Below are 24,968 nucleotides of genomic sequence, written 5' to 3'. Positions count from 1 at the left end.
TTGAGAATGGCGTCACTGGTTTGCACCCGCATTCGCCCACACATGTCACATGTGTGCGAAAATGTTTGCTCCTCTTTACGCAAAATCGCACGCAGCCGGTAGGATTCGAACCTACGCTCCCAGAGGGAATCTGATTTCGAGTCAGACGCCTTAACCACTCGGCCACGACTGCCGTTAGCGCGGTATTCTCCGGACACATGCAACTGCTACCGTTTAAAGCACTGTGGTGTCAGAAAACGGCGTAGCTGCATTATTTTCTGTAGCGTCTCCACCGCTACCAGACGAATCGCTACCAATGTATTAAAATTTCCACCTGGACAGGGACTTGAAACCTGGGCCCTTAGGTTAAAAGCCTAATGCTCTACCGACTGAGCTATCCGGGCTCACACGAGGCTGCAAAACCTCCCACGACGCACAACTATACATTGACTCATGTCCTTTACTGTTGTGCAATCGCTGTATGGGGCCGTTAACAAATAAAACGTCGCCTAAATGCTGTCTACAAACTTATCGCGCTAAGCTCGTAACACACTATCGAAGACTGCTGGCACATGATGCAACAACAAATTGCACCAGTTGTTACGTCTCATACGTTGGAGCAGAGAATTTACGTGTTTTGTCGACACTCACTGGGCAATTGGAAAATTCACAAGCATTTCGAATGCAATGTTTCCCACGCTTTCGCTCATTTCACGGTTCCGTTGAAGACGTTCTTCACCACCTGACACAGAAAAAGGAATGCAGTCGGTAGGATATTTTTAATTCTTTTGCTTCTAGGGGAGTTAGTTGTCTAGTGAGTTCCTCTTATGGCATGCACTAGACAACCAGAACAGCTACAGGAGAGAGTCATTTTTGTTGTCAGCGGTAGTTGCATTATCACAAACGCAGAGTAATTCCATTGGCGTCGCATCAAAACGAATCCCTGCCGAAACCCGGGATCGAACCAGGGACCTTTAGATCTTCCGTCTAACGCTCTCCCAACTGAGCTATTTCGGCTGACGTTGAAGGTTCTCATTTGCATGTGTTCATTAACCTCTGCCTCGTTGCCAATTTCACAGTCACCTTCGTCTGATAAGACACAGGGGCGCTGAAAGGCGAGCAGCCGATGCAGTGAAGTTACACACACATTTCTTCTTCTTCCGTCATCGTAACAAGCAAACATGTCGACTCGATTCGTGTAATATTGACTTCGCTGACGCTAGAAAACCCGTGTCATATCGATGCCAGGGGCAACTCGTGTGCGGCGAACGAGACACAAGAAGGAGTGAGTCTCTCCACCGTATGGGAGGCAGTATCTAGCATATACACACGGTAAAACATTCGACTTGCGTTAGCTCACACGTCATCGTCTGCAAGCTAAAATGGACACATCTGCACGGCCCAGTGAGGCGACACTTGTACTAACACCTGGTGGACGCCTGTGAGACGCGGAGATGAGCTGCGGCTTCTGGGCGCGACTGTAGCGCTGCGCCCTGGATCAAATAGCACTGCACATTGCTGGTGACCCACGTGTTTAGTAGTGACGCAACTGCTAGGATGCAGCTGAACGTCCGCCATTTGAGAGCGAGAAAATTTTCGCAATCGGCAGGACTCGAACCTACGCTCCCAGAGGGAATCTGATTTCAAGTCAGACGCCTTAACCACTCGGCCACGACTGCCGGTGGCGGAAGCGACTCCCGACAACTGTAACCGCCATCTTTAGAAGCAATCTGGTGGCAGAAAACGGCGTGGCCTCACTCTTTCCTGTACGGTTTCCATTAGCCGTTACGAAAGTGTATTAATTTTCGCCCAGTCAGGGACTTGAACACAGGTGTATTAATTTTCGCCCAGACAGGGACTTGAACCCAGGACCCTTTGGTTGAAAACCTAACGCTCTACCGACTCAGCTATGCGGACCCACGCAAGAGCATTATCGTACAGCTGCGTGGTGTGCGAGTGATTCGCATGTCGTAATTACTGGCTTACGGCTCCAATGGCGACTTCACCGACTTCCCACTGACGCACTGCTGACGCTAGTTTTCTGTCGTCTTAAAACGATGGACATACCTCCAAGCAACTGCGAGATCTTAAGAAAAGAAACGCTGCACCACTGCTTTTGCCGCACTCGAGTGATTGAAATTGCGATTCTTAAAAAGAAAATGAGATGTTCGCTCTGTCCATCACTTTCGAGCACATCTGTGTACTCAGGATCTCAGCGACGGCTTTCTGCAGTCCCAGCGTCAGTGTCAGTGTGAGGTGAACCGATAGCCAGAGTAAGCAGCGGTCGTCGCGAAAACTCAGTATTCTTAAAACGGAAATTTTCGTCTTGTTGAGAATGGCGTCACTGGTTTGCACCCGCATTCGCCCACACATGTCACATGTGTGCGAAAATGTTTGCTCCTCTTTACGCAAAATCGCACGCAGCCGGTAGGATTCGAACCTACGCTCCCAGAGGGAATCTGATTTCGAGTCAGACGCCTTAACCACTCGGCCACGACTGCCGTTAGCGCGGTATTCTCCGGACACATGCAACTGCTACCGTTTAAAGCACTGTGGTGTCAGAAAACGGCGTAGCTGCATTATTTTCTGTAGCGTCTCCACCGCTACCAGACGAATCGCTACAAATGTATTAAAATTTCCACCTGGACAGGGACTTGAAACCTGGGCCCTTAGGTTAAAAGCCTAATGCTCTACCGACTGAGCTATCCGGGCTCACACGAGGCTGCAAAACCTCCCACGACGCACAACTATACATTGACTCATGTCCTTTACTGTTGTGCAATCGCTGTATGGGGCCGTTAACAAATAAAACGTCGCCTAAATGCTGTCTACAAACTTATCGCGCTAAGCTCGTAACACACTATCGAAGACTGCTGGTACATGATGCAACAACAAATTGCACCAGTTGTTACGTCTCATACGTTGGAGCAGAGAATTTACGTGTTTTGTCGACACTCACTGGGCAATTGGAAAATTCACAAGCATTTCGAATGCAATGTTTCCCACGCTTTCGCTCATTTCACGGTTCCGTTGAAGACGTTCTTCACCACCTGACACAGAAAAAGGAATGCAGTCGGTAGGATATTTTTAATTCTTTTGCTTCTAGGGGAGTTAGTTGTCTAGTGAGTTCCTCTTATGGCATGCACTAGACAACCAGAACAGCTACAGGAGAGAGTCATTTTTGTTGTCAGCGGTAGTTGCATTATCACAAACGCAGAGTAATTCCATTGGCGTCGCATCAAAACGAATCCCTGCCGAAACCCGGGATCGAACCAGGGACCTTTAGATCTTCAGTCTAACGCTCTCCCAACTGAGCTATTTCGGCTGACGTTGAAGGTTCTCATTTGCATGTGTTCATTAACCTCTGCCTCGTTGCCAATTTCACAGTCACCTTCGTCTGATAAGACACAGGGGCGCTGAAAGGCGAGCAGCCGATGCAGTGAAGTTACACACACATTTCTTCTTCTTCCGTCATCGTAACAAGCAAACATGTCGACTCGATTCGTGTAATATTGACTTCGCTGACGCTAGAAAACCCGTGTCATATCGATGCCAGGGGCAACTCGTGTGCGGAGAACGAGACACAAGAAGGAGTGAGTCTCTCCACCGTATGGGAGGCAGTATCTAGCAGATACACACGGTAAAACATTCGACTTGCGTTAGCTCACACGTCATCGTCTGCAAGCTAAAATGGACACATCTGCACTGCCCAGTGAGGCGACACTTGTACTAACACCTGGTGGACGCCTGTGAGACGCGGAGATGAGCTGCGGCTTCTGGGCGCGACTGTAGTGCTGCGCCCTGGATCAAATAGCACTGCACATTGCTGGTGACCCACGTGTTTAGTAGTGACGCAACTGCTAGGATGCAGCTGAACGTCCGCCATTTGAGAGCGAGAAAATTTTCGCAGTCGGCAGGACTCGAACCTACGCTCCCAGAGGGAATCTGATTTCAAGTCAGACGCCTTAACCACTCGGCCACGACTGCCGGTGGCGGAAGCGACTCCCGACAACTGTAACCGCCATCTTTAGAAGCAATCTGGTGGCAGAAAACGGCGTGGCCTCACTCTTTCCTGTACGGTTTCCATTAGCCGTTACGAAAGTGTATTAATTTTCGCCCAGTCAGGGACTTGAACACAGGTGTATTAATTTTCGCCCAGACAGGGACTTGAACCCAGGACCCTTTGGTTGAAAACCTAACGCTCTACCGACTCAGCTATGCGGACCCACGCAAGAGCATTATCGTACAGCTGCGTGGTGTGCGAGTGATTCGCATGTCGTAATTACTGGTTTACGGCTCCAATGGCGACTTCACCGACTTCCCACTGACGCACTGCTGACGCTAGTTTTCTGTCGTCTTAAAACGATGGACATACCTCCAAGCAACTGCGAGATCTTAAGAAAAGAAACGCTGCACCACTGCTTTTGCCGCACTCGAGTGATTGAAATTGCGATTCTTAAAAAGAAAATGAGATGTTCGCTCTGTCCATCACTTTCGAGCACATCTGTGTACTCAGGATCTCAGCGACGGCTTTCTGCAGTCCCAGCGTCAGTGTCAGTGTGAGGTGAACCGATAGCCAGAGTAAGCAGCGGTCGTCGCGAAAACTCAGTATTCTTAAAACGGAAATTTTCGTCTTGTTGAGAATGGCGTCACTGGTTTGCACCCGCATTCGCCCACACATGTCACATGTGTGCGAAAATGTTTGCTCCTCTTTACGCAAAATCGCACGCAGCCGGTAGGATTCGAACCTACGCTCCCAGAGGGAATCTGATTTCGAGTCAGACGCCTTAACCACTCGGCCACGACTGCCGTTAGCGCGGTATTCTCCGGACACATGCAACTGCTACCGTTTAAAGCACTGTGGTGTCAGAAAACGGCGTAGCTGCATTATTTTCTGTAGCGTCTCCACCGCTACCAGACGAATCGCTACAAATGTATTAAAATTTCCACCTGGACAGGGACTTGAAACCTGGGCCCTTAGGTTAAAAGCCTAATGCTCTACCGACTGAGCTATCCGGGCTCACACGAGGCTGCAAAACCTCCCACGACGCACAACTATACATTGACTCATGTCCTTTACTGTTGTGCAATCGCTGTATGGGGCCGTTAACAAATAAAACGTCGCCTAAATGCTGTCTACAAACTTATCGCGCTAAGCTCGTAACACACTATCGAAGACTGCTGGCACATGATGCAACAACAAATTGCACCAGTTGTTACGTCTCATACGTTGGAGCAGAGAATTTACGTGTTTTGTCGACACTCACTGGGCAATTGGAAAATTCACAAGCATTTCGAATGCAATGTTTCCCACGCTTTCGCTCATTTCACGGTTCCGTTGAAGACGTTCTTCACCACCTGACACAGAAAAAGGAATGCAGTCGGTAGGATATTTTTAATTCTTTTGCTTCTAGGGGAGTTAGTTGTCTAGTGAGTTCCTCTTATGGCATGCACTAGACAACCAGAACAGCTACAGGAGAGAGTCATTTTTGTTGTCAGCGGTAGTTGCATTATCACAAACGCAGAGTAATTCCATTGGCGTCGCATCAAAACGAATCCCTGCCGAAACCCGGGATCGAACCAGGGACCTTTAGATCTTCAGTCTAACGCTCTCCCAACTGAGCTATTTCGGCTGACGTTGAAGGTTCTCATTTGCATGTGTTCATTAACCTCTGCCTCGTTGCCAATTTCACAGTCACCTTCGTCTGATAAGACACAGGGGCGCTGAAAGGCGAGCAGCCGATGCAGTGAAGTTACACACACATTTCTTCTTCTTCCGTCATCGTAACAAGCAAACATGTCGACTCGATTCGTGTAATATTGACTTCGCTGACGCTAGAAAACCCGTGTCATATCGATGCCAGGGGCAACTCGTGTGCGGAGAACGAGACACAAGAAGGAGTGAGTCTCTCCACCGTATGGGAGGCAGTATCTAGCAGATACACACGGTAAAACATTCGACTTGCGTTAGCTCACACGTCATCGTCTGCAAGCTAAAATGGACACATCTGCACTGCCCAGTGAGGCGACACTTGTACTAACACCTGGTGGACGCCTGTGAGACGCGGAGATGAGCTGCGGCTTCTGGGCGCGACTGTAGCGCTGCGCCCTGGATCAAATAGCACTGCACATTGCTGGTGACCCACGTGTTTAGTAGTGACGCAACTGCTAGGATGCAGCAGAACGTCCGCCATTTGAGAGCGAGAAAATTTTCGCAGTCGGCAGGACTCGAACCTACGCTCCCAGAGGGAATCTGATTTCAAGTCAGACGCCTTAACCACTCGGCCACGACTGCCGGTGGCGGAAGCGACTCCCGACAACTGTAACCGCCATCTTTAGAAGCAATCTGGTGGCAGAAAACGGCGTGGCCTCACTCTTTCCTGTACGGTTTCCATTAGCCGTTACGAAAGTGTATTAATTTTCGCCCAGTCAGGGACTTGAACACAGGTGTATTAATTTTCGCCCAGACAGGGACTTGAACCCAGGACCCTTTGGTTGAAAACCTAACGCTCTACCGACTCAGCTATGCGGACCCACGCAAGAGCATTATCGTACAGCTGCGTGGTGTGCGAGTGATTCGCATGTCGTAATTACTGGCTTACGGCTCCAATGGCGACTTCACCGACTTCCCACTGACGCACTGCTGACGCTAGTTTTCTGTCGTCTTAAAACGATGGACATACCTTCAAGCAACTGCGAGATCTTAAGAAAAGAAACGCTGCACCACTGCTTTTGCCGCACTCGAGTGATTGAAATTGCGATTCTTAAAAAGAAAATGAGATGTTCGCTCTGTCCATCACTTTCGAGCACATCTGTGTACTCAGGATCTCAGCGACGGCTTTCTGCAGTCCCACCGTCAGTGTCAGTGTGAGGTGAACCGATAGCCAGAGTAAGCAGCGGTCGTCGCGAAAACTCAGTATTCTTAAAACGGAAATTTTCGTCTTGTTGAGAATGGCGTCACTGGTTTGCACCCGCATTCGCCCACACATGTCACATGTGTGCGAAAATGTTTGCTCCTCTTTACGCAAAATCGCACGCAGCCGGTAGGATTTTTTTTTTTTTTTTTTTTTTTTTTTTTTTTTTTTTTATATATTTTTTTTTATTTTGGCATCCAGAGCAACAGGCAGGCAGAGGCAAAGAGGGCAGGGGTCGAATGTCCCGAGGCCTGGCCACAGTGACTCCCCCAGACCTGTCACTCAGTCGCCTCCTGAGTTAGTGTAGGTTACTGGTTTTGCGTTTTTTTTATTTTTTTTTTATTTTTTTTTATTTATTTATTTATTTATTTTTTTTTTTTTTTTTTTTGCTACTGAAGTTGTTGTATTTGAAAATTTCCTTTTAAATTGTGTTAAATATTTGTTTTTTTTTGTTTTTGATTTATTAATTGCCGACTGGCGTGATAAAGAGTGGGGAGCTTAACATGGTAGCGCATTGGCTGGAGAAAGAGGAAAGAAGTAATGGGAGCCATAAAGGAAACGAAAACATCGCCCCAAAACTATAGAAAGGCAGCGTTTCCCGCTGGAAGAGAGCCACAAGGAGTGCAGTGGGAAAAGGAAAAGAAAACACGAAGAGCTTAGAAGCCCGCAACTCTGCCGGGACATGAAAGTAAGGAATAAACCGGAGAGAAAAAAATGAGCAAACTCTATTTCTCCATAACGGGAAAAAAAAGAATGAAATGGCACATAATTTGGCAACTAAAAACAAAACACCTCTCGTGGAAAGGAATGTGAAAGGAGTGGAAGATATTGAATATGCTGTCTTCACGTAAGAAGCGAGCAAATTAGCAACATGGAATTTTAAAGCAAGCGATCCCCGTAGGAAACAAGAAAGCGAAATACATATTGAAAGAAAGGAAGACTAAACCCTCGAAGGGGAGTAAAAAGCACACTCGAAATAAAACGAAAGTGCGTTCCAATCGCAAAGAAAGGAAAAAGGAAATTCATGAAAACAGTCAAAGGAAAGGAAGAAAGAAAATAATGCTGTATTCCATTATTTGTCATTTCAATGTGGTTCTAGTTTGTTCTTCAGTTTTCTGTTTCTGAGTTCTTTCGTAACGTCAACACGCTATTACTTCTGTTCACATTGCAGGACCATGATCGACGTCGTCATTAAGAGTGGAAAACAGTCGGTGCCCGATTGAAGACTTTCCGAAATTGCTGTTCAATGGGGATTTGCAGAAAGCGCTGAAAGCATCTCTGATATGAGGCTGTCCTCCGGAGCGTTTCATGGCGCTCCCACAGATAAAACAAGTAGTCGACTGGATCAATTATATTCTTGGCAAATATAGCGTAGGTGGTATGCCCTAAAATCCACATTGTAGCATTTCGCTTAGATTGCGGAAAGGGTTTAATGTCGGGGATGACAGCCGTGAGCGGCGAAAAAGACCGCTTGTCAGTCCTGTTAATGAGTGCGAGCATGTCGCAGGAAATAGCCCACACATCTCGTGTGGTTCTGCAAAGAAACCGATGCTCAAGGGTACCCCTTTCGTCACAGTACTCGCACTTAGAGGACGGAATTAGGTGAATAGTCGCCAGTCGGTCGTTGGTGGTCACAGTGCGAGTGATGACCGTATACCACGTGCTTCGCACTTCCGCCGGTAACAACTTGTTGCTGACGTTTTGCCAAACAAGAACCCAGTTGTTGTGGGGACATTGACGGACTAAGTTATTCGGTGGTGACAAACCAATCATCTCACGATACAAAGAGGTGGAAGACCGCGTCCTGCGGTCGCGAGCTAGTGAAACATGATAACTGCGGGACAAGAAAAAATCTCTGAAGACAGCAAGCTTGTAAGGTATCCGCGAGACATCGATCGGTGCACTGTCAGAAAGGGGCTCATGGGCGCGGAAGAGGGCAGCCGTCGTACTGTGGGGGCTGTTCTCGACAATGGTGGCAATTCTGTTGACTAGCAGGGCAGAACATTTCTTTCTGACATCTACGAGACCTAGTCCTCCGCGAGACGGAGGCTGGGTACATGTGGCAAGTTTCACCTTGAAAATATGGCCACGCCACAGCAGCCAGTGTGCAGCTTGGCTGATCGTGCGTGCCAACGGAGGTGGGACGTTGAGCACTTGAGCCACATACCACGCTTTAGCCAAAATGTGAACATTGATCAACTCAACACGCTGTAGAAGATGTAATTTCCGGGTGGCGTGACGAACCATGAGACCCTTGACAGTTGTGGAAATACGGCGCCAGTTATGAGCGGCCATCTTTATGGGGCAAGCAAAGAATTGAATGCCGAGCAACATGTGGGAGGCAGCTATGGTGTACCACGAATCGGCAGCATAGTTGCGACAGGCACCTATTGGGAGTAGCACTGTTTTATGCGGGTTCAGTTCCGCACCGGTAGCCTGGGCAAAAAGACTGAACACAGGTTTAACTAAAGGGATGTCCTTTCCTTGTCGTATAAAGACGCCGACATCGTCGGCGTACGCAATGCACGACGCCCGTACACCCTCTACATCGATCCCACTGACAGTGCGCCCAATTCGGCGGAGGAGGGGGTCAAGAGCGATAACAAAGAGGGACATAGAGAGGGGACATCCTTGCCGCACAGACCGTGCAATCCTAAAGGGAGCCGAAAGGGTGCCATTTATCAGAATGCGAGAAGACGCTCTCGTTAGGACATTATCAAGAGCGGAGACAAAGTTCATATGAAAGCCGATGTGACCTAACAAGGCAAAGAGGTAATCGTGGTTAATCCTATCAAAAGCCTTCCGAAAGTCAATCGAGAGAATCGCCCCTGGAGTCCGTGTGGCAGCAGTGTGAGCCACGACGTCCCTATACGTGCTCACGGCGGCAAGGATACCCCTCCCTGTCACAGCGCACATCTGGAAAGGGCTAATGATTTTTCGCATCACAGTGTGCAGCCTGGTTGCGACGCATTTGCTGAAAAGCTTGTAGTCACTGTTCAACAGCGTGATAGGGCGGAAGTTTTCAACTTTGTCAGCCCCAGCGGTCTTAGGGAGAAGAATGACGATACCCTCTAGGAACTCTGCCGGACACGGAAGGCCACTCAACAATTCATTTGCGACCTTTGTGAGGATAGGTTCTAAGAGATCCCAGAACTCGAGGTAGAATTCTAAAGGAATTCCGTCAGGGCCTGGGGACTTGTTTCGAGCAGACGAACTGAGTGCATCGCTCATGTCCTCCGTCGTGATGGCGGAAAGGAGGGTGTCATTGTCCTCACGTGTAAGCAGGTTCCGCATTTCACCCATGAGGACATGTGCGGCCGCCCTATCGTGGTCGCTACGCTGGAACGCGGCACTAAAATGGGCAAAAATGTACGCACGAATGTCCCTCTCAGTGGTGAGTCGCTCCCCAGTCTCCAGTCTAAGACACCGAATAAATTTAGTAGCACCCCGTCTCCGCTCTCTTTCGATATGGTGAATAGTCGGTGACTCATCAAACGTCCCTACACAGCGGCTTCTAAGTAAGGAGCCCTGAAAATCTTGGGCTTGCAATTTAAAAATTTGAGCTTTCACAGCCTTTAACTGAAGCAGAAATTGCTCATCAACAATATCTGGTAGAGAGACGGCATCTTTTAAAATCTGATAATAAAATTCAGTGGTTCTATGTTTCCACAGCGCAGCTTCGGCGCTAAAACACTTTAAAACAGCACGGATGGACGGTTTGGCCAGGTGAACCCACCAATTGACAACCGAGGCATAGTTAGCCAGCTTTTCGCCGCAGGAAGAGAGCGTATCGTGAATCTGCCGACGCAACGAGGGGGCACGGACATGGGTCACGTTAAACTTCCACACCCGAGATCGACGTAACTGGCGGAGTTGCGGCGCGCGAAGGTCACAAATGAAGGCGCAGTGATCGGAAAAACAAACAGGGGCAACGTCAGCACTGATTAGGTGATCTGCTATGCAGGTCGACACATAGAACCTATCAAGTCTACTAGCCCCATTTCGATAGAAATACGTAAAAACTTGCTGTTGAGGATAGAGAACACGCCACACATCTGCTAACTGGAAGCTTGCAATCAGACGATCAAGGTCAACGCACTTATGAGCCGTAGGAAACTGATCACTGTCCGCGACCACGCAATTAAAATCGCCCCCCAACACGACGGGCAGCGTCGGGCTACCAATCAAGGTGGGTACATCTTCAATGAAAAATCTCGCTCTCGCCCTCTTGAAACTAGTGCCAGACGGAGCGTAAATGTTAACTAGTTGCAGGCCTCCGATAACGCACGAGATCCCCCTGCCGGTCGGTAGTCGTTGGACGCGCGTGGGCTCTTCTGCAGACTTATATAAAATAGCGGTACCACACCGAGCTTCCGGGTCGACATTATAAATGGCGGAATACCCCGTTAAAACATCAAGGCACACAACGCTCACTTCCTGTAGAAAAATAAAAGCAAACCGACAATGTTGGATAAAATTTGCCAAGACTTGCATTTTCTGAGGAGCCGCAATACAGTTGATATTTAACGTGGCTATTTGAACCATGTGGCTACAGGACGCATGGGTGTAGGGCACACAGATAAATTTTTTGAAAGGGAGTCACCGGCAAGTTGCAGGCGCACCGGAGACGGAAAGCAGGGTACCGTGGCAGTTACATGTCTTCATCGTCCGCCCAGGAGAGCGGCGTAGGATTGGTCGTGTCTCCGTCCGACAGACTGCCGCCGGTAGGGTCAGCCGACGCGGTTTTCCTGGACGCGCGAGTCTGCGAATTGCGCTGTTTACGAGATTCCGTGTCAGGACTAATCTTTTTCGAAGGGGGCGAAATTTCCCGGCCGCCGGTACCCTTTCCTAGCATACCCTTAAGTTTCCGACTTTGTTCTCGCACACGTTTTTCTCGTTGCGTGGCAAAGTCAGTATCCTGCAACTTGGTCTTTACGTTCCGTACGGAGGCAACAGAGTGCTGTTCTACATCCATAACCAAGTTCTCCGCGTGAGGCGGAGAAAGGTGCAAGGTATCCGCTGGAGCAGTAATGTTACTGGGGGATGGGTTGGAGTCCGCGACCTTGTCAGGAGTGGCAGTAAGTGCACAATCCCCAGCAGGGATGTCCGACACAACAGGCACTGAAGTAGCAACATCACATGGGGAGGACGTTTGACACTGTAGAACCGTTGAGGCAGGCGCGGTGTCGCAAACGGCGACAGTAATAGCACCTGATTCCGGAATGCTCTGAACACGTTCATTAACAAGTGAAGTCGCGGAAGTCGTCTCCTGCAACGGAGCAGAACGGTTGGTCGGACGACATTCAGTGCTAACGTCAGGGACATTGTCAACAACAGGCGTATGTGGAACAACAGTTACACTAGGAAGAATAGACACACCCGCAACAACCGGTTCACGAGCTAAAGAGTCAGCCGGTGGCGGAGAACCTCTAAGAAGGGCACCTGCGTAACTACCTGAGTTTTCTAGGGGCAACTGCACAGGGCGCCGACGGGGACAAGAATTCCGCATATGTTCAGTAGAATGACAGAGAGAACACGTTGGAGGTTGGCCGGTGTAGGAGACGAAAGCCCTATGGCCGCCTATGATAACGAAGGACGGAATGTGTTTCTTTAAGTCCATCCGCACAGTACGGACGCCATTATCACATTGATAAACATACGCGGACGACCAATAATCTTTAGTGACAGCAAAGATAGTCCCATATAAACTTAATGCACGGCGAATTTCATCCAAGGGCACTTCAAAAGGCAGATGGAAAACCTTCACATTTCGTACACCATAACCGGCATGTAGAACCTGCACGTCACTAATAGTCCCATCAGCATGTTTAAACTTCCGAACCCCGCCATTGACGGCCACCAAACGCTCACATAGTTCACTATCAAGGAGTTTCAAGAACACGGAATTAACAATAAAATCTAAATGAACACCGTCAAGCAAAGCTGGGTCTATTTGCAATTCCGATCGGATCCAATGATGTATTTCAAAAGCCGTGGGACGCGGAAATTCGCGATCAAACAACAACTGAATAGTATTGGACCGGTTGTACGACACCATTTTCCACAATAAATCCTTGAAAAACTTACAAAAAGAGAAGAAACACGCTGAGTATAGACACCAGGCCGCTGCAAACCACGACGACCAACGATGTAAACACAGCTGCTAGCGGAGCTCGCGACGGGCACGTCCGCTCGCCGCAACCACTCGGCCACGACTGCCGTTAGCGCGGTATTCTCCGGACACATGCAACTGCTACCGTTTAAAGCACTGTGGTGTCAGAAAACGGCGTAGCTGCATTATTTTCTGTAGCGTCTCCACCGCTACCAGACGAATCGCTACAAATGTATTAAAATTTCCACCTGGACAGGGACTTGACACCTGGGCCCTTAGGTTAAAAGCCTAATGCTCTACCGACTGAGCTATCCGGGCTCACACGAGGCTGCAAAACCTCCCACGACGCACAACTATACATTGACTCATGTCCTTTACTGTTGTGCAATCGCTGTATGGGGCCGTTAACAAATAAAACGTCGCCTAAATGCTGTCTACAAACTTATCGCGCTAAGCTCGTAACACACTATCGAAGACTGCTGGCACATGATGCAACAACAAATTGCACCAGTTGTTACGTCTCATACGTTGGAGCAGAGAATTTACGTGTTTTGTCGACACTCACTGGGCAATTGGAAAATTCACAAGCATTTCGAATGCAATGTTTCCCACGCTTTCGCTCATTTCACGGTTCCGTTGAAGACGTTCTTCACCACCTGACACAGAAAAAGGAATGCAGTCGGTAGGATATTTTTAATTCTTTTGCTTCTAGGGGAGTTAGTTGTCTAGTGAGTTCCTCTTATGGCATGCACTAGACAACCAGAACAGCTACAGGAGAGAGTCATTTTTGTTGTCAGCGGTAGTTGCATTATCACAAACGCAGAGTAATTCCATTGGCGTCGCATCAAAACGAATCCCTGCCGAAACCCGGGATCGAACCAGGGACCTTTAGATCTTCAGTCTAACGCTCTCCCAACTGAGCTATTTCGGCTGACGTTGAAGGTTCTCATTTGCATGTGTTTATTAACCTCTGCCTCGTTGCCAATTTCACAGTCACCTTCGTCTGATAAGACACAGGGGCGCTGAAAGGCGAGCAGCCGATGCAGTGAAGTTACACACACATTTCTTCTTCTTCCGTCATCGTAACAAGCAAACATGTCGACTCGATTCGTGTAATATTGACTTCGCTGACGCTAGAAAACCCGTGTCATATCGATGCCAGGGGCAACTCGTGTGCGGAGAACGAGACACAAGAAGGAGTGAGTCTCTCCACCGTATGGGAGGCAGTATCTAGCAGATACACACGGTAAAACATTCGACTTGCGTTAGCTCACACGTCATCGTCTGCAAGCTAAAATGGACACATCTGCACTGCCCAGTGAGGCGACACTTGTACTAACACCTGGTGGACGCCTGTGAGACGCGGGGATGAGCTGCGGCTTCTGGGCGCGACTGTAGCGCTGCGCCCTGGATCAAATAGCACTGCACATTGCTGGTGACCCACGTGTTTAGTAGTGACGCAACTGCTAGGATGCAGCTAAACGTCCGCCATTTGAGAGCGAGAAAATTTTCGCAGTCGGCAGGACTCGAACCTACGCTCCCAGAGGGAATCTGATTTCAAGTCAGACGCCTTAACCACTCGGCCACGACTGCCGGTGGCGGAAGCGACTCCCGACAACTGTAACCGCCATCTTTAGAAGCAATCTGGTGGCAGAAAACGGCGTGGCCTCACTCTTTCCTGTACGGTTTCCATTAGCCGTTACGAAAGTGTATTAATTTTCGCCCAGTCAGGGACTTGAACACAGGTGTATTAATTTTCGCCCAGACAGGGACTTGAACCCAGGACCCTTTGGTTGAAAACCTAACGCTCTACCGACTCAGCTATGCGGACCCACGCAAGAGCATTATCGTACAGCTGCGTGGTGTGCGAGTGATTCGCATGTCATAATTACTGGCTTACGGCTCCAATGGCGACTTCACCGACTTCCCACTGATGCACCGCTGACGCTACTTTTCTGTCGTCTTAAAACGATGGACATACCTCCAAGCAGCTGCGAGATCTTAAGAAAAGAAACGCTGCACCACTGCTTTTGCCGCACTCGAGTGATTGAAATTGCGATTCTTAAAAAGAAAATGAGATGTTCGCTCTGTCCATCACTTTCGAGCACATCTGTGTACTCACGATCTCAGCGACGGCTTTCTGCAGTCCCAGCGTCAGTGTCAGTGTGAGGTGAACCGATAGCCAGAGTAAGCAGCGGTCGTCGCGAAAACTCAGTATTCTTAAAACGGAAATTTTCGTCTTGTTGAGAATGGCGTCACTGGTTTGCACCCGCATTCGCCCACACATGTCACATGTGTGCGAAAATGTTTGCTCCTCTTTACGCAAAATCGCACGCAGCCGGTAGGATTCGAACCTACGCTCCCAGAGGGAATCTGATTTCGAGTCAGACGCCTTAACCACTCGGCCACGACTGCCGTTAGCGCGGTGTTCTCCGGACACATGCAACTGCTACCGTTTAAAGCACTGTGGTGTCAGAAAACGGCGTAGCTGCATTATTTTCTGTAGCGTCTCCACCGCTACCAGACGAATCGCTACCAAAGTATTAAAATTTCCGCCTGGACAGGGACTTGAAACCTGGGCCCTTAGGTTAAAAGCCTAATGCTCAACCGACTGAGCTATCCGGGCTCACACGAGGCTGCAAAACCTCCCACGACGCACAACTATACATTGACTCATGTCCTTTACTGTTGTGCAATCGCTGTATGGGGCCGTTAACAAATAAAACGTCGCCTAAATGCTGTCTACAAACTTACCGCGCTAAGCTCGTAACACACTATCGAAGACTGCTGGCACATGATGCAACAACAAATTGCACCAGTTGTTACGTCTCATACGTTGGAGCAGAGAATTTACGTGTTTTGTTGACACTCACTGGGCAATTGGAAAATTCACAAGCATTTCGAATGCAATGTTTCCCACGCTTTCGCTCATTTCACGGTTCCGTTGAAGACGTTCTTCACCACCTGACACAGAAAAAGGAATGCAGTCGGTAGGATATTTTTAATTCTTTTGCTTCTAGGGTAGTTAGTTGTCTAGTGAGTTCCTCTTATGGCATGCACTAGACAACCAGAACAGCTACAGGAGAGAGTCATTTTTGTTGTCAGCGGTAGTTGCATTATCACAAACGCAGAGTAATTCCATTGGCGTCGCATCAAAACGAATCCCTGCCGAAACCCGGGATCGAACCAGGGACCTTTAGATCTTCAGTCTAACGCTCTCCCAACTGAGCTATTTCGGCTGACGTTGAAGGTTCTCATTTGCATGTGTTTATTAACCTCTGCCTCGTTGCCAATTTCACAGTCACCTTCGTCTGATAAGACACAGGGGCGCTGAAAGGCGAGCAGCCGATGCAGTGAAGTTACACACACATTTCTTCTTCTTCCGTCATCGTAACAAGCAAACATGTCGACTCGATTCGTGTAATATTGACTTCGCTGACGCTAGAAAACCCGTGTCATATCGATGCCAGGGGCAACTCGTGTGCGGAGAACGAGACACAAGAAGGAGTGAGTCTCTCCACCGTATGGGAGGCAGTATCTAGCAGATACACACGGTAAAACATTCGACTTGCGTTAGCTCACACGTCATCGTCTGCAAGCTAAAATGGACACATCTGCACTGCCCAGTGAGGCGACACTTGTACTAACACCTGGTGGACGCCTGTGAGACGCGGGGATGAGCTGCGGCTTCTGGGCGCGACTGTAGCGCTGCGCCCTGGATCAAATAGCACTGCACATTGCTGGTGACCCACGTGTTTAGTAGTGACGCAACTGCTAGGATGCAGCTAAACGTCCGCCATTTGAGAGCGAGAAAATTTTCGCAGTCGGCAGGACTCGAACCTACGCTCCCAGAGGGAATCTGATTTCAAGTCAGACGCCTTAACCACTCGGCCACGACTGCCGGTGGCGGAAGCGACTCCCGACAACTGTAACCGCCATCTTTAGAAGCAATCTGGTGGCAGAAAACGGCGTGGCCTCACTCTTTCCTGTACGGTTTCCATTAGCCGTTACGAAAGTGTATTAATTTTCGCCCAGTCAGGGACTTGAACACAGGTGTATTAATTTTCGCCCAGACAGGGACTTGAACCCAGGACCCTTTGGTTGAAAACCTAACGCTCTACCGACTCAGCTATGCGGACCCACGCAAGAGCATTATCGTACAGCTGCGTGGTGTGCGAGTGATTCGCATGTCATAATTACTGGCTTACGGCTCCAATGGCGACTTCACCGACTTCCCACTGATGCACCGCTGACGCTACTTTTCTGTCGTCTTAAAACGATGGACATACCTCCAAGCAGCTGCGAGATCTTAAGAAAAGAAACGCTGCACCACTGCTTTTGCCGCACTCGAGTGATTGAAATTGCGATTCTTAAAAAGAAAATGAGATGTTCGCTCTGTCCATCACTTTCGAGCACATCTGTGTACTCACGATCTCAGCGACGGCTTTCTGCAGTCCCAGCGTCAGTGTCAGTGTGAGGTGAACCGATAGCCAGAGTAAGCAGCGGTCGTCGCGAAAACTCAGTATTCTTAAAACGGAAATTTTCGTCTTGTTGAGAATGGCGTCACTGGTTTGCACCCGCATTCGCCCACACATGTCACATGTGTGCGAAAATGTTTGCTCCTCTTTACGCAAAATCGCACGCAGCCGGTAGGATTCGAACCTACGCTCCCAGAGGGAATCTGATTTCGAGTCAGACGCCTTAACCACTCGGCCACGACTGCCGTTAGCGCGGTGTTCTCCGGACACATGCAACTGCTACCGTTTAAAGCACTGTGGTGTCAGAAAACGGCGTAGCTGCATTATTTTCTGTAGCGTCTCCACCGCTACCAGACGAATCGCTACCAAAGTATTAAAATTTCCGCCTGGACAGGGACTTGAAACCTGGGCCCTTAGGTTAAAAGCCTAATGCTCAACCGACTGAGCTATCCGGGCTCACACGAGGCTGCAAAACCTCCCACGACGCACAACTATACATTGACTCATGTCCTTTACTGTTGTGCAATCGCTGTATGGGGCCGTTAACAAATAAAACGTCGCCTAAATGCTGTCTACAAACTTACCGCGCTAAGCTCGTAACACACTATCGAAGACTGCTGGCACATGATGCAACAACAAATTGCACCAGTTGTTACGTCTCATACGTTGGAGCAGAGAATTTACGTGTTTTGTTGACACTCACTGGGCAATTGGAAAATTCACAAGCATTTCGAATGCAATGTTTCCCACGCTTTCGCTCATTTCACGGTTCCGTTGAAGACGTTCTTCACCACCTGACACAGAAAAAGGAATGCAGTCGGTAGGATATTTTTAATTCTTTTGCTTCTAGGGTAGTTAGTTGTCTAGTGAGTTCCTCTTATGGCATGCACTAGACAACCAGAACAGCTACAGGAGAGAGTCATTTTTGTTGTCAGCGGTAGTTGCATTATCACAAACGCAGAGTAATTCCATTGGCGTCGCATCAAAACGAATCCCTGCCGAAACCCGGGATCGAACCAGGGACCTTTAGATCTTCAGTCTAACGCTCTCCCAACTGAGCTATTTCGGCTGACGTTGAAGGTTCTCATTTGCATGTGTTTATTAACCTCTGCCTCGTTGCCAATTTCACAGTCACCTTCGTCTGATAAGACACAGGGGCGCTGAAAGGCGAGCAGCCGATGCAGTGAAGTTACACACACATTTCTTCTTCTTCCGTCATCGTAACAAGCAAACATGTCGACTCGATTCGTGTAATATTGACTTCGCTGACGCTAGAAAACCCGTGCTATATCGATGCCAGGGGCAACTCGTGTGCGGAGAACGAGACACAAGAAGGAGTGAGTCTCTCCACCGTATGAGTGGCAGTATCTAGCAGATACACACGGTAAAACATTCGACTTGCGTTAGCTCACACGTCATCGTCTGCAAGCTAAAATGGACACATCTGCACTGCCCAGTGAGGCGACACTTGTACTAACACCTGGTGGACGCCTGTGAGACGCGGAGATGAGCTGCGGCTTCTGGGGGCGACTGTAGCGCTGCGCCCTGGATCAAATAGCACTGCACATTGCTGGTGACCCACGTGTTTAGTAGTGACGCAACTGCTAGGATGCAGCTGAACGTACGCCATTTGAGAGCGAGAAAATTTTCGCAGTAGGCAGGACTCGAACCTACGCTCCCAGAGGGAATCTGATTTCAAATCAGACGCCTTAACCACTCGGCCACGACTGCCGGTGGCGGAAGCGACTCCCGACAACTGAAACCGCCATCTTTAGAAGCAATCTGGTGGCAGAAAACGGCGTGGCCTCACTCTTTCCTGTACAGTTTCCATTAGCCGTTACGAAAGTGTATTAATTTTCGCCCAGACAGGGACTTGAACACAGGTGTATTAATTTTCGCCCAGACAGGGACTTGAACCCAGGACCCTTTGGTTGAAAACCTAACGCTCTACCGACTCAGCTATGCGGACCCACGCACGAGCATTTTCGTACAGCTGCGTGGTGTGCGAGTGATTCGCATGTCGTAATTACTGGCTTACGGCTCCAATGGCGACTTCACCGACTTCCCACTGACGCACCGCTGACGCTAGTTTTCTGTCGTCTTAAAACGATGGACATACCTCCAAGCAGCTGCGAGATCTTAAGAAAAGAAACGCTGCACCACTGCTTTTGCCGCACTCGAGTGATTGAAATTGCGATTCTTAAAAAGAAAATGAGATGTTCGCTGTGTCCATCACTTTCGAGCACATCTGTGTACTCACGATCTCAGCGACGGCTTTCTGCAGTCCCAGCGTCAGTGTCAGTGTGAGGTGAACCGATAGCCAGAGTAAGCAGCGGTCGTCGCGAAAACTCAGTATTCTTAAAACGGAAATTTTCGTCTTGTTGAGAATGGCGTCACTGGTTTGCACCCGCATTCGCCCACACATGTCACATGTGTGCGAAAATGTCTGCTCCTCTTTACGCAAAATCGCACGCAGCCGGTAGGATTCGAACCTACGCTCCCAGAGGGAATCTGATTTCGAGTCAGACGCCTTAACCACTCGGCCACGACTGCCGTTAGCGCGGTGTTCTCCGGACACATGCAACTGCTACCGTTTAAAGCACTGTGGTGTCAGAAAACGGCGTAGCTGCATTATTTTCTGTAGCGTCTCCACCGCTACCAGACGAATCGCTACCAAAGTATTAAAATTTCCGCCTGGACAGGGACTTGAAACCTGGGCCCTTAGGTTAAAAGCCTAATGCTCTACCGACTGAGCTATCCGGGCTCACATGAGGCTGCAAAACCTCCCACGACGCACAACTATACATTGACTCATGTCCTTTACTGTTGTGCAATCGCTGTATGGGGCCGTTAACAAATAAAACGTCGCCTAAATGCTGTCTACAAACTTATCGCGCTAAGCTCGTAACACACTATCGAAGACTGCTGGCACATGATGCAACAACAAATTGCACCAGATGTTACGTCTCATACGTTGGAGCAGAGAATTTACGTGTTTTGTCGACACTCAGTGGGCAATTGGAAAATTCACAAGCATTTCGAATGCAATGTTTCCCACGCTTTCGCTCATTTCACGGTTCCGTTGAAGACGTTCTTCACCACCTGACACAGAAAAAGGAATGCAGTCGGTAGGATATTTTTAATTCTTTTGCTTCTAGGGGAGTTAGTTGTCTAGTGAGTTCCTCTTATGGCATGCACTAGACAACCAGAACAGCTACAGGAGAGAGTCATTTTTGTTGTCAGCGGTAGTTGCATTATCACAAACGCAGAGTAATTCCATTGGCGTCGCATCAAAACGAATCCCTGCCGAAACCCGGGATCGAACCAGGGACCTTTACACCTTCAGTCTAACGCTCTCCCAACTGAGCTATTTCGGCTGACGTTGAAGGTTGTCATTTGCATGTGTTCATTAAACTCTGTCTCGTTGCCAATTTCACAGTCACCTTCGTCTGATAAGACACAGGGGCGCTGAAAGGCGAGCAGCCGATGCAGTGAAGTTACACACACATTTCTTCTTCTTCCGTCATCGTAACAAGCAAACATGTCGACTCGATTCGTGTAATATTGACTTCGCTGACGCTAGAAAACCCGTGCTATATCGATGCCAGGGGCAACTCGTGTGCGGAGAACGAGACACAAGAAGGAGTGAGTCTCTCCACCGTATGAGTGGCAGTATCTAGCAGATACACACGGTAAAACATTCGACTTGCGTTAGCTCACACGTCATCGTCTGCAAGCTAAAATGGACACATCTGCACTGCCCAGTGAGGCGACACTTGTACTAACACCTGGTGGACGCCTGTGAGACGCGGAGATGAGCTGCGGCTTCTGGGGGCGACTGTAGCGCTGCGCCCTGGATCAAATAGCACTGCACATTGCTGGTGACCCACGTGTTTAGTAGTGACGCAACTGCTAGGATGCAGCTGAACGTACGCCATTTGAGAGCGAGAAAATTTTCGCAGTAGGCAGGACTCGAACCTACGCTCCCAGAGGGAATCTGATTTCAAATCAGACGCCTTAACCACTCGGCCACGACTGCCGGTGGCGGAAGCGACTCCCGACAACTGAAACCGCCATCTTTAGAAGCAATCTGGTGGCAGAAAACGGCGTGGCCTCACTCTTTCCTGTACAGTTTCCATTAGCCGTTACGAAAGTGTATTAATTTTCGCCCAGACAGGGACTTGAACACAGGTGTATTAATTTTCGCCCAGACAGGGACTTGAACCCAGGACCCTTTGGTTGAAAACCTAACGCTCTACCGACTCAGCTATGCGGACCCACGCACGAGCATTTTCGTACAGCTGCGTGGTGTGCGAGTGATTCGCATGTCGTAATTACTGGCTTACGGCTCCAATGGCGACTTCACCGACTTCCCACTGACGCACCGCTGACGCTAGTTTTCTGTCGTCTTAAAACGATGGACATACCTCCAAGCAGCTGCGAGATCTTAAGAAAAGAAACGCTGCACCACTGCTTTTGCCGCACTCGAGTGATTGAAATTGCGATTCTTAAAAAGAAAATGAGATGTTCGCTGTGTCCATCACTTTCGAGCACATCTGTGTACTCACGATCTCAGCGACGGCTTTCTGCAGTCCCAGCGTCAGTGTCAGTGTGAGGTGAACCGATAGCCAGAGTAAGCAGCGGTCGTCGCGAAAACTCAGTATTCTTAAAACGGAAATTTTCGTCTTGTTGAGAATGGCGTCACTGGTTTGCACCCGCATTCGCCCACACATGTCACATGTGTGCGAAAATGTTTGCTCCTCTTTACGCAAAATCGCACGCAGCCGGTAGGATTCGAACCTACGCTCCCAGAGGGAATCTGATTTCGAGTCAGACGCCTTAACCACTCGGCCACGACTGCCGTTAGCGCGGTGTTCTCCGGACACATGCAACTGCTACCGTTTAAAGCACTGTGGTGTCAGAAAACGGCGTAGCTGCATTATTTTCTGTAGCGTCTCCACCGCTACCAGACGAATCGCTACCAAAGTATTAAAATTTCCGCCTGGACAGGGACTTGAAACCTGGGCCCTTAGGTTAAAAGCCTAATGCTCTACCGACTGAGCTATCCGGGCTCACATGAGGCTGCAAAACCTCCCACGACGCACAACTATACATTGACTCATGTCCTTTACTGTTGTGCAATCGCTGTATGGGGCCGTTAACAAATAAAACGTCGCCTAAATGCTGTCTACAAACTTATCGCGCTAAGCTCGTAACACACTATCGAAGACTGCTGGCACATGATGCAACAACAAATTGCACCAGTTGTTACGTCTCATACGTTGGAGCAGAGAATTTACGTGTTTTGTCGACACTCAGTGGGCAATTGGAAAATTCACAAGCATTTCGAATGCAATGTTTCCCACGCTTTCGCTCATTTCACGGTTCCGTTGAAGACGTTCTTCACCACCTGACACAGAAAAAGGAATGCAGTCGGTAGGATATTTTTAATTCTTTTGCTTCTAGGGGAGTTAGTTGTCTAGTGAGTTCCTCTTATGGCATGCACTAGACAACCAGAACAGCTACAGGAGAGAGTCATTTTTGTTGTCAGCGGTAGTTGCATTATCACAAACGCAGAGTAATTCCATTGGCGTCGCATCAAAACGAATCCCTGCCGAAACCCGGGATCGAACCAGGGACCTTTACACCTTCAGTCTAACGCTCTCCCAACTGAGCTATTTCGGCTGACGTTGAAGGTTGTCATTTGCATGTGTTCATTAAACTCTGTCTCGTTGCCAATTTCACAGTCACCTTCGTCTGATAAGACACAGGGGCGCTGAAAGGCGAGCAGCCGATGCAGTGAAGTTACACACACATTTCTTCTTCTTCCGTCATCGTAACAAGCAAACATGTCGACTCGATTCGTGTAATATTGACTTCGCTGACGCTAGAAAACCCGTGCTATATCGATGCCAGGGGCAACTCGTGTGCGGAGAACGAGACACAAGAAGGAGTGAGTCTCTCCACCGTATGAGTGGCAGTATCTAGCAGATACACACGGTAAAACATTCGACTTGCGTTAGCTCACACGTCATCGTCTGCAAGCTAAAATGGACACATCTGCACTGCCCAGTGAGGCGACACTTGTACTAACACCTGGTGGACGCCTGTGAGACGCGGAGATGAGCTGCGGCTTCTGGGGGCGACTGTAGCGCTGCGCCCTGGATCAAATAGCACTGCACATTGCTGGTGACCCACGTGTTTAGTAGTGACGCAACTGCTAGGATGCAGCTGAACGTACGCCATTTGAGAGCGAGAAAATTTTCGCAGTAGGCAGGACTCGAACCTACGCTCCCAGAGGGAATCTGATTTCAAATCAGACGCCTTAACCACTCGGCCACGACTGCCGGTGGCGGAAGCGACTCCCGACAACTGAAACCGCCATCTTTAGAAGCAATCTGGTGGCAGAAAACGGCGTGGCCTCACTCTTTCCTGTACAGTTTCCATTAGCCGTTACGAAAGTGTATTAATTTTCGCCCAGACAGGGACTTGAACACAGGTGTATTAATTTTCGCCCAGACAGGGACTTGAACCCAGGACCCTTTGGTTGAAAACCTAACGCTCTACCGACTCAGCTATGCGGACCCACGCACGAGCATTTTCGTACAGCTGCGTGGTGTGCGAGTGATTCGCATGTCGTAATTACTGGCTTACGGCTCCAATGGCGACTTCACCGACTTCCCACTGACGCACCGCTGACGCTAGTTTTCTGTCGTCTTAAAACGATGGACATACCTCCAAGCAGCTGCGAGATCTTAAGAAAAGAAACGCTGCACCACTGCTTTTGCCGCACTCGAGTGATTGAAATTGCGATTCTTAAAAAGAAAATGAGATGTTCGCTGTGTCCATCACTTTCGAGCACATCTGTGTACTCACGATCTCAGCGACGGCTTTCTGCAGTCCCAGCGTCAGTGTCAGTGTGAGGTGAACCGATAGCCAGAGTAAGCAGCGGTCGTCGCGAAAACTCAGTATTCTTAAAACGGAAATTTTCGTCTTGTTGAGAATGGCGTCACTGGTTTGCACCCGCATTCGCCCACACATGTCACATGTGTGCGAAAATGTTTGCTCCTCTTTACGCAAAATCGCACGCAGCCGGTAGGATTCGAACCTACGCTCCCAGAGGGAATCTGATTTCGAGTCAGACGCCTTAACCACTCGGCCACGACTGCCGTTAGCGCGGTGTTCTCCGGACACATGCAACTGCTACCGTTTAAAGCACTGTGGTGTCAGAAAACGGCGTAGCTGCATTATTTTCTGTAGCGTCTCCACCGCTACCAGACGAATCGCTACCAAAGTATTAAAATTTCCGCCTGGACAGGGACTTGAAACCTGGGCCCTTAGGTTAAAAGCCTAATGCTCTACCGACTGAGCTATCCGGGCTCACATGAGGCTGCAAAACCTCCCACGACGCACAACTATACATTGACTCATGTCCTTTACTGTTGTGCAATCGCTGTATGGGGCCGTTAACAAATAAAACGTCGC

General features: G+C 49.0%; 33 non-coding genes across 33 annotated transcripts; all 33 read right to left on the bottom strand.

Annotated features, from left to right (window-relative positions):
* Positions 1-90: 90 nt before the first annotated feature.
* Trnas-cga lies at positions 91-172 on the bottom strand. Its single transcript has one exon. It is a non-coding gene; the product is annotated as a tRNA-Ser (tRNA).
* Positions 173-310: 138 nt separating this feature from the next.
* Positions 311-383, bottom strand: Trnak-uuu. The gene has a single exon. It is a non-coding gene; the product is annotated as a tRNA-Lys (tRNA).
* Positions 384-923: 540 nt separating this feature from the next.
* On the bottom strand, positions 924-996 carry Trnaf-gaa. The gene has a single exon. It is a non-coding gene; the product is annotated as a tRNA-Phe (tRNA).
* A 580-nt stretch (positions 997-1,576) lies between these two features.
* Positions 1,577-1,658, bottom strand: Trnas-uga. The gene has a single exon. It is a non-coding gene; the product is annotated as a tRNA-Ser (tRNA).
* Positions 1,659-2,398: 740 nt separating this feature from the next.
* Trnas-cga lies at positions 2,399-2,480 on the bottom strand. The gene has a single exon. It is a non-coding gene; the product is annotated as a tRNA-Ser (tRNA).
* Positions 2,481-2,618: 138 nt separating this feature from the next.
* Trnak-uuu lies at positions 2,619-2,691 on the bottom strand. Its single transcript has one exon. It is a non-coding gene; the product is annotated as a tRNA-Lys (tRNA).
* Positions 2,692-3,231: 540 nt separating this feature from the next.
* Trnaf-gaa lies at positions 3,232-3,304 on the bottom strand. Its single transcript has one exon. It is a non-coding gene; the product is annotated as a tRNA-Phe (tRNA).
* Positions 3,305-3,884: 580 nt separating this feature from the next.
* Trnas-uga lies at positions 3,885-3,966 on the bottom strand. The gene has a single exon. It is a non-coding gene; the product is annotated as a tRNA-Ser (tRNA).
* A 740-nt stretch (positions 3,967-4,706) lies between these two features.
* On the bottom strand, positions 4,707-4,788 carry Trnas-cga. The gene has a single exon. It is a non-coding gene; the product is annotated as a tRNA-Ser (tRNA).
* A 138-nt stretch (positions 4,789-4,926) lies between these two features.
* Positions 4,927-4,999, bottom strand: Trnak-uuu. The gene has a single exon. It is a non-coding gene; the product is annotated as a tRNA-Lys (tRNA).
* Positions 5,000-5,539: 540 nt separating this feature from the next.
* Trnaf-gaa lies at positions 5,540-5,612 on the bottom strand. Its single transcript has one exon. It is a non-coding gene; the product is annotated as a tRNA-Phe (tRNA).
* A 580-nt stretch (positions 5,613-6,192) lies between these two features.
* On the bottom strand, positions 6,193-6,274 carry Trnas-uga. The gene has a single exon. It is a non-coding gene; the product is annotated as a tRNA-Ser (tRNA).
* Positions 6,275-13,250: 6,976 nt separating this feature from the next.
* On the bottom strand, positions 13,251-13,323 carry Trnak-uuu. The gene has a single exon. It is a non-coding gene; the product is annotated as a tRNA-Lys (tRNA).
* A 540-nt stretch (positions 13,324-13,863) lies between these two features.
* Trnaf-gaa lies at positions 13,864-13,936 on the bottom strand. Its single transcript has one exon. It is a non-coding gene; the product is annotated as a tRNA-Phe (tRNA).
* Positions 13,937-14,516: 580 nt separating this feature from the next.
* Trnas-uga lies at positions 14,517-14,598 on the bottom strand. Its single transcript has one exon. It is a non-coding gene; the product is annotated as a tRNA-Ser (tRNA).
* A 740-nt stretch (positions 14,599-15,338) lies between these two features.
* Positions 15,339-15,420, bottom strand: Trnas-cga. The gene has a single exon. It is a non-coding gene; the product is annotated as a tRNA-Ser (tRNA).
* A 138-nt stretch (positions 15,421-15,558) lies between these two features.
* Positions 15,559-15,631, bottom strand: Trnak-uuu. Its single transcript has one exon. It is a non-coding gene; the product is annotated as a tRNA-Lys (tRNA).
* A 540-nt stretch (positions 15,632-16,171) lies between these two features.
* On the bottom strand, positions 16,172-16,244 carry Trnaf-gaa. The gene has a single exon. It is a non-coding gene; the product is annotated as a tRNA-Phe (tRNA).
* A 580-nt stretch (positions 16,245-16,824) lies between these two features.
* Trnas-uga lies at positions 16,825-16,906 on the bottom strand. The gene has a single exon. It is a non-coding gene; the product is annotated as a tRNA-Ser (tRNA).
* Positions 16,907-17,646: 740 nt separating this feature from the next.
* Trnas-cga lies at positions 17,647-17,728 on the bottom strand. Its single transcript has one exon. It is a non-coding gene; the product is annotated as a tRNA-Ser (tRNA).
* A 138-nt stretch (positions 17,729-17,866) lies between these two features.
* On the bottom strand, positions 17,867-17,939 carry Trnak-uuu. Its single transcript has one exon. It is a non-coding gene; the product is annotated as a tRNA-Lys (tRNA).
* Positions 17,940-18,479: 540 nt separating this feature from the next.
* On the bottom strand, positions 18,480-18,552 carry Trnaf-gaa. Its single transcript has one exon. It is a non-coding gene; the product is annotated as a tRNA-Phe (tRNA).
* A 580-nt stretch (positions 18,553-19,132) lies between these two features.
* On the bottom strand, positions 19,133-19,214 carry Trnas-uga. The gene has a single exon. It is a non-coding gene; the product is annotated as a tRNA-Ser (tRNA).
* Positions 19,215-19,954: 740 nt separating this feature from the next.
* Positions 19,955-20,036, bottom strand: Trnas-cga. Its single transcript has one exon. It is a non-coding gene; the product is annotated as a tRNA-Ser (tRNA).
* A 138-nt stretch (positions 20,037-20,174) lies between these two features.
* On the bottom strand, positions 20,175-20,247 carry Trnak-uuu. Its single transcript has one exon. It is a non-coding gene; the product is annotated as a tRNA-Lys (tRNA).
* A 540-nt stretch (positions 20,248-20,787) lies between these two features.
* Trnaf-gaa lies at positions 20,788-20,860 on the bottom strand. Its single transcript has one exon. It is a non-coding gene; the product is annotated as a tRNA-Phe (tRNA).
* A 580-nt stretch (positions 20,861-21,440) lies between these two features.
* On the bottom strand, positions 21,441-21,522 carry Trnas-uga. Its single transcript has one exon. It is a non-coding gene; the product is annotated as a tRNA-Ser (tRNA).
* A 740-nt stretch (positions 21,523-22,262) lies between these two features.
* On the bottom strand, positions 22,263-22,344 carry Trnas-cga. The gene has a single exon. It is a non-coding gene; the product is annotated as a tRNA-Ser (tRNA).
* A 138-nt stretch (positions 22,345-22,482) lies between these two features.
* Positions 22,483-22,555, bottom strand: Trnak-uuu. Its single transcript has one exon. It is a non-coding gene; the product is annotated as a tRNA-Lys (tRNA).
* A 540-nt stretch (positions 22,556-23,095) lies between these two features.
* Positions 23,096-23,168, bottom strand: Trnaf-gaa. Its single transcript has one exon. It is a non-coding gene; the product is annotated as a tRNA-Phe (tRNA).
* A 580-nt stretch (positions 23,169-23,748) lies between these two features.
* Positions 23,749-23,830, bottom strand: Trnas-uga. Its single transcript has one exon. It is a non-coding gene; the product is annotated as a tRNA-Ser (tRNA).
* A 740-nt stretch (positions 23,831-24,570) lies between these two features.
* Trnas-cga lies at positions 24,571-24,652 on the bottom strand. The gene has a single exon. It is a non-coding gene; the product is annotated as a tRNA-Ser (tRNA).
* Positions 24,653-24,790: 138 nt separating this feature from the next.
* On the bottom strand, positions 24,791-24,863 carry Trnak-uuu. The gene has a single exon. It is a non-coding gene; the product is annotated as a tRNA-Lys (tRNA).
* Between the last annotated feature and the right edge of the window lie 105 nt (positions 24,864-24,968).

Source organism: Schistocerca americana, chromosome 3 (genome assembly GCF_021461395.2).
Source record: "Schistocerca americana isolate TAMUIC-IGC-003095 chromosome 3, iqSchAmer2.1, whole genome shotgun sequence".
NCBI classification, from domain to species: domain Eukaryota; kingdom Metazoa; phylum Arthropoda; class Insecta; order Orthoptera; family Acrididae; genus Schistocerca; species Schistocerca americana.
This window is presented reverse-complemented; position numbering and strand designations above follow the sequence as displayed.